The sequence below is a fragment of the Dermochelys coriacea genome, chromosome 4, assembly GCF_009764565.3.
Source record: "Dermochelys coriacea isolate rDerCor1 chromosome 4, rDerCor1.pri.v4, whole genome shotgun sequence".
In the NCBI taxonomy this organism is placed as follows: domain Eukaryota; kingdom Metazoa; phylum Chordata; order Testudines; family Dermochelyidae; genus Dermochelys; species Dermochelys coriacea.
In genome coordinates, this window is record NC_050071.1 from 111969627 (window position 1) to 111978530 (window position 8904).

The 8904-nt window shown below is 42.3% G+C and overlaps 1 protein-coding gene across 7 annotated transcripts in view; it reads right to left on the bottom strand.

Annotated features, from left to right (window-relative positions):
* Positions 1-5858, bottom strand: part of PACRGL (parkin coregulated like) — a 36253-nt gene extending 30395 nt beyond the window's left edge. For 3 of the 7 annotated variants that reach the window (XR_005292665.2, XR_005292667.2, XR_005292666.2), the window contains exon 1: positions 5207-5456. The gene's annotated coding sequence lies outside the window, so the exon portion shown is untranslated. Of the gene's footprint in view, positions 1-5206 lie in introns of all 7 variants that reach the window. The other 4 variants (XR_006281179.1, XR_006281180.1, XM_038400065.2 and 1 more) reach the window with 3 other exon arrangements.
* Between the last annotated feature and the right edge of the window lie 3046 nt (positions 5859-8904).

Here is an 8904-nt window from a genome sequence, read left to right on the forward strand (position 1 = left end):
AAAATTAGAACATGTACATATAGTGTATTAAATAAACAAAATATTAAAAGTTTAGGAAAAAATAGTTATAATGCAGAAAACACGACTCTAGTATCCTTTGAACAGGGGAAATTTTATTTGTAATGTAACATATCAAATCTTCAGTGTGAAACTTTAATGAAGAACTCAGATTACTACTGAGGAAAGATATACAGTCTCAGATATCACCTCATACTTAAAGAAAGATACAAGAATTAACATTTTCAGAGTTACAAGTTCTTCAGAGATACATGGTGGGGGTTTTTTCACAAAAATATTTAAGGTGATTGAATGAGTTATACAATTATTTAATTCAAAATTAATTTGTATTAATTGTGTTGGTCCTGCTAGGATAGTCCAAGTTCCCTTGCTCACAATGTACACTGTTAAATGACACAATCATTGAGTCACTGTCTACTGAGAAAACATTTATCAAAATCAATTCTTTTCTTGTTTTACACCTTGGATTCTCCTCCATGTTTTTTCTTTTTCCCCCCCTCAGAACTGTGGCATTCCATGACTAAGGCTCCGGGTTTGTCACAGAAGTCACGGATTCCGTGACTTCTGCAGCAGCCCCGGGAGCCACCTGAGCAGCCCCTGGGCCAGTCGCACTGGCTGCTGCTGGGGTAGTTTAGAGTGAGCCCCCCCACACACCAGCAGCAGGAGTTTGGGTGTGGGGGGCTCAGGGCTTGGGGTGCAGGCCAGTGCTTACTTACTTACTGTAAACTACTAAAATTATAAAGGGAAAGTTTAAAAAAATATTTGGCAAGATATGGAAACTGTTTCTGTGCCTGTTTCATTTAATGTATGACAGTTAAAAGCAGCATTTTTTTTCTGCATAGTAAAGTTCCAAAGCTGTATTAAATCAATATTCAGTTGTAAACTTTTGAAACAACAACAATAATGTTTTGTTTAGTTACGAACATTCTAGAGGCGTTGGTATCTCTGAGATTCTACTGTAACTTGCTAATGCAAGTTTATTTATTATTTATATTTAAATTTATTATCACTAAACTTATTACCACGTCATACTTACTTAACGTATTTCTCCAAATGCCAGAATAAATGGTCTCTGAATGGTTTCCATATTATAAAAGCTCCAAATAGTAAAACAACAAACTTCAAGATTAACATTATACTATATGTCAGGCAAACAATTCAATATTGTTGTTGGTGCCAAAATTCAGCCATAATGATGGTCTTCTTGCTAAAAAGTAACATTAGCAATAAAACAAGAAACCATATTTAGTACGAGAAATGTGGAATTTATTTTCCTCAGCAAAGTATTCAGGAAGTTCACATAATTAGAAGCAGTCATGGGATAAGAGGGAAGGTTCTCTCAAGGATTGGTAACTGGTTAAAAGATATGGTAGGAATAAATAGTCAGTTTTCAGAATGGAGAGAGGTAAATAGTGGTGTCCCCCAGGGATCTGTAGTGGGCCCAGTCCTATTTAACATATTCATAAACGATCTGGAAAACGGAGTAAACAGTAAGGTGGCCAAATTTGCAGATGATACAAAACTACTCAAGATAGTTAAGTCCCAGGCAGACTGCAAAGAGCTACAAAAGGATCTCTCAAAACTGGGTGACTGGGTAACAAAATGGCAGATGAAATTTAATGTTGATAATTGCAAAGTAATGCACATTGGAAAACATAATCCCAACTATACATATAAAATAATGGGGTATAATTTAGCTGTTACCACTCAAGAAAGAAATCTTGGAGTCATTGTGGATAGTTCTCTGAAATCATCCACTCAATGGGCAGCGGCAGTCAAAAAAGCGAATAGAATGTTGGGAGTCATCAAGAAAGGGATAGATAATAAGACAGAAAATATCATATTGCCTCTATATAAATTCATGGTATGCCCACACCTTTAATACTGAGTGCAGATGTGATCACCCCATCTCAAAAAAAAGATGTATTGGATTTGGAAAAGGTTCAAAAAAGGGAAACAAAAATGATTAGGGGTACAGAACGGCTTCTGTATGAGGAGAGATTAATAAGACTGGGACTTTTCAGTTTGGAAAAGAGGCAACTAAGGGGGGATATGATAGAGGTCTATAAAACCATGAGTGGTATAGAGAAAGAAAATAAGGAAGTGTTATTTACTCCTCATAATATAAGAGCAAGGGGCCACCAAATGAAATTAATAGGTAGCAGGTTTAAAATAAACACAAGAAAGTATTTTTTCACGCAACACATTGTCAACCTCTGGAACTCCTTGCCAGAGGGTGTTGTGAAAGCCAATAGTATAACGGGGTTCAAAAGGGAACTAGATAAATTCATGGAAGATAGGTCCATCAATGGTTATTAGCCAGGATGGGCAGGAATGGTGTCCCTAGCCTCTGTTTGCCAGAAGCTGGGATTGGGTGACAGGGCATGGATCACTTGATAACCTGTCTGTTCATTCCCTTTGGGGCACCTGCCATTGGCCACTGTCAGAGGACAGGATATTGAGCTTGATGGACCTTTGGTCTGACCCAGTATGGCCATTCATATGTTCCACTAGGTAGAAAGCATAGTGAAAATACAGTATCAGCAATCTGTTTTAATATAGTGCACAGATCATTTAGTTTAATATTGTTAATTAGTTTAACATTTGAACATGTGCTTACAGACTGTTGGAAGAGCACATTTTAGAAGAAAAATATTATAATGTAATAACTAGCATGGTCATCCATAGTAAGACACTCTAAATTAGTTTCTCTTCTGAGAATTAATAAAGCCACATGATAAAGATTTCAGCAGAGAAGAAAGTAGGCAACAACAAATTCTAATATTCCAGAAGTAATGACCTTACCAGCAAAGAGGAATAAAAATTAAAATAAAATATGTGGCTATGGATAACTGAAAAATGTCAGCACCTGGGGACAAATCAAGGTAGGAGTTAAGGAAGACAGTAACAGTTAGAATTACAAGAAGGGGGGGAGGGGGAGTACTTTACCCAAGAAGACTTCAGTCTTTCTACCACTGAATTTGAAGTTATCGTGCAGCCAGGAGTTGACTGCACAATAGAAATTTATAAATGACACACATTTAGGAGAGATCAGAGAGCAGAGGTACAAGGAGATGCATAGAAGTGATGTTCAAGATTGAAACTAGAAATAAAAGCATCCCAATGGCAGAAAACAGGCCTAAATTAAAAATGCTTAAACAGAAATAAAACAAGCAAGCATGAGGAAAGGTTTCAAAGCAGAAGAGGAGAGAGTTAGTCACAGACTTGAGTCATTAAGGAAAGGTAGAATCACAATATCCAGGGCTTCAAATACCAACTTGCTCCTTTACCCATGGCAAGTAGGAATTCTCCCTGCATAAGTGGGGACTGGAAGCCATTAGCCAGGCTATAGAAAGAAAGGAGCAGAGTGGCCCAAGCAACACTGGCTTCTTTAAAACACCCAAAGGAAGTACTGAGCAGAACTGTAGTAGTGAGGATCTAGCAAGCTATCACAAAACTGTTGGAATCTACTCTCAGGCACATTCTGGACACTGTGGAAATATGAAGGAGGAACATTAGCATAGGGGCTATCTACACCCTCATTCCTATTCATAAATAGTAACCTAATAATCTGGGAAGTGAGGGAAGTTAAGGAACATTTCAGGAATTCAGGAAAATGAAATGGAGGCAGAGGGGGAAGCAGTATTGTTTCCCACCCTTCTCCATCTGAAGAACCTTCCGTGGTTCACAAAGCAGGACTCCCACCTGATCAGCCACAGAAGATTCATCAGATGGAAAGGGGATGCTTCAGGTGGGGCTTTTTGTCTAGGAGTGGTATATGCAGAGGAGTGAAACTATAAGGTCAGGTGGAGAATTATAGTTCTTTGGAGGCATAGAGGGGGCACTATTGGTATATGGAACATATGAGGAAGTTAAGGTCTATGGAGTGTACCTACAGGGGGTTATGTAATGAGTATGCGCTCTCTATACAGCATATTTGAGTGTTATAGATTTATGGGAGGTACATGCGGGGTTATATGAGGAAATCAGCAAGGGCACCAACGGGAACGTAAGCAGAGCTTTGGGGACGTGTGTGTCATATAGGTTTATGAAATGTTTGCATGGTTCTATGGAAACTATAGCTCTATGTACAGGCTTGATTAGGAAATGTAGGAAGCCGGGGGTGTATGCACGGTACAGGGGAAAATGTGTGGCATGGATCCATGGGCTACGTGTGGGCTCTGAAGGGGTATGCGGGGTTACAGATCTATAAGGGGCATTTTCAGGGCTCTGTGGAGTACAGACCAATGGGGATGTATGCAGGGCTCAGGAGAGATATGGGATTTGGGACTGTGGGGATGTTTGCAGGGCTCTGTAGGATATGGGTAGGGTGACCAAATGTCCTGTTTTGGCCAGGACAGTCCCTTTTTAAAGCCCTGTTCCAGCCGTTCTGAATTTTTGGCAAAGGTGGATATTTGTCCCATTTTCTCTTACCAACTTGATCAGCCGGCAAGAGCAAACAAAACAAATGCCCATTTTGTCAAAAAAAAAGTGGGATGTGGAGGAATGTGCTGGGGGACAAGCTGCGATACCAACTCCATGCAGGGAGGGAGTCAGGGCTTGGGCGAGCAGCAACGCCAGACGCGTGCGGGGTGGGGGGGCTCAGGCGAACAGCTTGGGACAGCCCCACGGGCGGCACTTGGGCTGGGCCTCGTGAGGTGTCCCGTCTTCCCTTTGGGAAATACGGTCACCCTAGATGTGGGTCTATGTGGACAAGTGTTTGGGGGCTCTGGAGCAGATGTGCGGTCAAGTCCATGGAGGGTGTTTGCAGGGCTCGGGGTGGGAAGGATGCAGGGTTCGGGTCCCTAGGAGTTTTTTTTTAAAAGAACCACCAGGAGACCGGTGGCACCTTAAAAAGACTAACAGACTATATCTGAGCATGAGCTTTCGTGGGTAACATCCTCACTTCTTCAGGAGCTTTTAGGGGGCTCTGCGGGACGTGCAGGGCTCTGGGTGGGATGCAGGTTCCAGGCCGCGAGGGGGTGTCAGCAGCAGGGCGCTGGGGTATTGGCGGGATTCGAGTCCCCGGGGGTGTCGGCAGGGGCTCTGGGGGCTCTAGCCTAGGGGGGCGTTCGCGGGGCCCCAGGTCCGTGGAGGACCGAGGCTCGGTCCGTAACTCTGGCGGTGACAGTCTGTCGGCGGAGGGACTCTCGGACGAAGCCCCCGGCCCGCCCTCGCCCACCCTTACCAGGTCCGCTAGACGCCGGGGTTCCGCAGCTCCTCGGTCACAGCGACACCTCCCGTCCCGCCGGTTGCTAAGGAAGCTCCGCTGCGCCTACGGGCTGCGGAAAGGCCAAACTTCCTGCGAAGAGCCTGGAGGCGGGGCTGGGGAGCATGCGCGGCTGTGGGCGGACTCGGCAATTCGCGGGGGGGGGCTGTTCGTGAACCTTCCCCCGCCAGTTCTGCGCTATAGTCCCGCCCGTCCCAGGCGCGTGGCGGGGCTGCCCGCGCGCGCGCTTACTGTGCTGGCGAGGCGGGGGATCGCTGCGTGCCGCAGCCTGGCTGACCCGGGCAGGGTCCCAGCTCAGCAAAGCCTGGGCCTGGCTCTGGGAATAGGGCGCCCGTGTCCTTTCCTCAGCCGTGACTGTTACACTGCAATCATTATCCCCGCTACAGAGGATTGCCCTTGGCAGCGAATGGCACCTCGCTCAGTCGGGCCACTCGGGCCTCTCCCCACCCGCCTCACAGCTCCCTTTTGGGCTCCTAAGCGTAATCACTGGCAGTAGGATAGTCTCCCCGAGGTCCTAACCTTGCAAGGATCTGGGCAAGAGCCCCTGTGCCCACGCAAAGCCCACACACGCCTGGGCTGCCGCTAACAAGAACAAGAAGTCAAAATGGGTGAACGCAGGGCCCGGGATTCTCGTTTTATTCCCATCACTTTGTTCCACCAGACCAGATGGCAATTTTAAATGGGATGAAGATAGGTTGCTAGTTGAACCAACTAGCCATTGCTGTGTGTATTGGTTCCACGTCCAAAATCCAATGTCTCATGAGAAGTCATCCTGCAGTTTTAGATACATTGTGTTAACTGTTCATAAAGAAAAATAAAGTATCTAGGAACAGAGGACGCCTCTTGAACAAATGAAAACTTAAATACTTGGCTTCCAGCTTGTAGATGCACACCTATGGGAAGAAAGATTAAAGAAAAGAAAATTGAAGACTTTCAACATATGCTGTGCTATGTAGTTGTGACTTCAATTAGGCTGATGAAGCCAAGCTCCCATTTTTTCTCCAGTAGGAAAAGAAGATAACACCAGTGACTGGGAAATACTTTTAGTTTAATTTTATTTTTAGCTACAGAATAGCAATTTGCAGACTAGGGTACACATTCTATTTGCAGGTACTTTTTGGTTAAAAACATTCCAATAAAGATACTATCTGAGCCACCAGTTTTATCTTCCAGCTAACAGTTCTCAGTGTATCAGCATTTGACAGTTATAAGTTTCAAACAATATTTGCTGGTAAGCCTGTGTAATGAGTAACCTTTCCAGTGAAGACAACGATTTTTCTTTGCCAACAGACCCCATTAGCTATGGCAGGTTCACTGCTCTTTAAGAGATACATTTGTTCTTTTGAACACATGCCAGTGAATTCCCCAAGTACGAAACTTTTTTTTGTTATTGCTTAAATTGTGAAAGGTGTGTGTTATTCCTTTGAACATCAGTAATACACAATGAGGGACTTTATGGGACTTAAAAAGAAATTGGATTAGACAACCTATTCAGTTGGTTTTCTGAAGTAATAGATGGAAAAAGGCAATAGCAATGCTGAAACCTAGTTATGGTCTGTCTGACAACTAACACAAGCCCTAGATTTTGGTCAGCGCTGGCATTTTGGAATAAGCTTTATCCAACACAAATGATTTATATCTTCCAGTGACTGAAAGTTGGAGAAAAAAACAGAGGGACACATCTTTTTAACTCATTTGAAACATGCTGGCTGAGGAGAGGTTTTTATACAGAAGAGGGAGATGATAAAAATTCTAAATAAAAAGAAAATGGTCCATCCCGAAGTTCCAATTCCTAAATGTTTAGTTGAAACTAATCAGGAAGTCTAATAACTTCAGGTAACTGCTTTATGGCTCCACATTATTTAGTGAAATTTTAAGTTGAGGCCTAAATTTTCAAAAATAGTAAGCAGCTGCTCTCTGAAAACTAGATTTCTTTAAAATGCCTCAACATGAACACCCAGAATTGCTAATAGAAAATGTTGGCTTAAGTGTTTATCCTCATTAAGAGTCACCAGTGCTGCCTTTCTGAGCCATTATTCTTTTTTGCTTGGTGTTGGTGATATATTTCTGAACAGCATTATTTCTGTAACAGCTGCTTGGGGTGACACCACCATCTATAGGTATCCAATCTCTCTTGCAAAGGGAAAGTTGCATATTACAAGGCAAGGCAAACTTCAATTAAAATCCTGTGTTTAGGAAATCCAAAGCATCACTGAGGTTCTGCTTAAAGCACAACACAGCTTTCCTCATCAATAATGCTAGAGATAACTATTGTGATATGACTATTTTCTGGTCATGTGGGAATTCTTATTACACTTATTTTAGAATAGATTATAATCATTTATAAAATTACCTGCATTCTTTAACATTTGCATTCCAAAGTCATTATATTTTATGGATATTTTTCTAATCTATGTTATTTTTCATGAATCAGAAAAATGTTTGGAGGACACACATGGATGCCTTCAGACAATTTTGTTTCTTCACATATCTTTACTGTGGTATATTGAGGACTGTGTTGGAATTGTGAGCCATTGCTTTAAGAGTGCAAGTGTGAGGGAGGGGCAGGATGGACTCCAAAGACTCTGTCTTTGCCTTGAAGAGCTTACAAAAATATGGCAATTGACAGAGGAACTGCAATTTGGCTCTCTGATTGAAAAGTATGCAAACTAAAAAAACTCCAATTTGGATGTGAATGCACTATGGGTAATGTTACATTTAACTGAGGTTGGTAGGTATCTCTGCAAAGTTGAGGAGAATGAGTTAGGGGAAAAAAGATGGGAATATGCATAATTGCAAGTAATCTTCTCGGGGAAGAAGGGGTATACATGCACACAGAAGTCATGCCAGTGCAACTCAGCACTGGAGCCACTTCTAATGTACACAACTCTTTACTTTGTGCAGGCTAATGCTTTACTTGATTTCTCATAATGGATAAGATATCTGGCCAGACTTAAAATGACTGATAACTGCCTATACAGTACAATTGTAGACAATCATTCACTTTAGGAGAAATAAACTGTGTCAATAAGGACACAACTTGCAAATATCAATAATAAATGTGTTCTTAATTTAACCTGTACACCCATGAGGGCAACTGCACTGGAGTGGGGATTCAACACACTGTCTTCTACTGGGGGAAAGCACTACCACAACTACCTTCTGCAAAGGAAAAACACTAGTAATTTACAGCCAGGGACCCATAAAAATCCACTAATGGAGGTTACCTGAGAGATATACTAAATCAGTAACATCCTTGGTGGTGTGCTGGCCATGTTCCTTTTCAAGCTGGCTCAGCTTCAGTTCACTCATCAGAGGAGAGAGTACAGGAAGCTTGGCCATTTTACCACTCTCTGAGCATACTTTGTACCACTAGTGGAGATGGAGGCACAGCACAGCCTGCATTTCACCAGCAAGAGTCAAGCGTTACAGTATTTGTAATACTCCATTTAAAACTATATTTTTACACATTATTTTAAAGAGCCTTAAACAACTTTTCTTCCAAAAATTATTGAAGTTACGTATCCTGCAAGCATCTCCGTACACACACACACACACACACAAAATGGGAAAAAGTAACACAATACATATTAAAGTCGAGCCTTGCAAAACTGTCATGAAATGTATAAGCCCATCTGCCCTTTACAATCAAGAAT